An 810-nucleotide genomic window follows, 5' to 3' on the forward strand; every position below is an offset into this window, starting at 1 on the left:
CCCCACCTCTGCAAGCCTGCACTCAGAGCAAAACAGCAAAACCCCCAGATGTTTGCCATCTACTCAAACAAAGACTTCTCAAAGTTTCCCTCCTCTTCCTCTCCAGTTCACTGCACACCCCCCACCCCCGTCATCCCTTCTTTTTCTCCAAACAAAGATTGCATCTTACCCTGTAAAGGAATACCTAAACGGGCTGCAGGTGAGTGAGTATCTGCAGCCACAGATAAGAGATCCAGGACTGAGGAGCTCCTCGCTGCTCACCTGTACTCTGGTGGGTCTGGCAGTGTGAGGCAGAGGGAGGGTGTGTGCTGCTCTTTTCAGCCGCTGCAACTGCACACACACACACACACACACACACCTCCCCTTTTTACCTCTCCTTTCTCTCTCTCTCTCTCTCTCTCTCGGTCTCTCTCTCCTTGTGTCTCGCAGTTGAAGCAGACGAAGCATCAGGGTAGGAGGGGGGGGTCAGATGGAGCACAGAAGGTTCTTTGTCTGGGATTTTTTTTTTCTTTTCATATGGTTTCCTTCAGACTGGCATACTGAACGTATTATGGTATAATATATTTTCATATTCAACAGAGGGATGTTGAGGGGCCCAGTCTGTACCCCCCACCCCCATACACCCCCCACCCCTTTTTCTTCTTGATCACATTCCCGCCATGCACACCGAGCAGAAAAATCCAAATTAGGAGCGAATGCAAGACGCAGTGCAAGAAAAACTCTTTTATTTAACTTTTCTCATTTAAGCAACAATAAACAACCACTAGAGCCTAAATGCAAGTGACCTTTACAGGAACTTTAAATGTTCTT

General features: G+C 47.9%; 1 protein-coding gene across 1 annotated transcript in view; it reads right to left on the minus strand.

Moving 5' to 3' along the window:
• Window positions 1-316, minus strand: part of LOC108242069 (synaptopodin) — a 19,984-nt gene extending 19,668 nt beyond the window's left edge. Inside the window, exon 1 of the mRNA XM_017426663.3 lies at window positions 170-316. The gene's annotated coding sequence lies outside the window, so the exon portion shown is untranslated. The remainder of the gene's footprint in view (window positions 1-169) is intronic.
• Window positions 317-810: the final 494 nt, after the last annotated feature.

The sequence above is a fragment of the Kryptolebias marmoratus genome, linkage group LG9 (assembly GCF_001649575.2).
Source record: "Kryptolebias marmoratus isolate JLee-2015 linkage group LG9, ASM164957v2, whole genome shotgun sequence".
Lineage (NCBI taxonomy): Eukaryota > Metazoa > Chordata > Actinopteri > Cyprinodontiformes > Rivulidae > Kryptolebias > Kryptolebias marmoratus.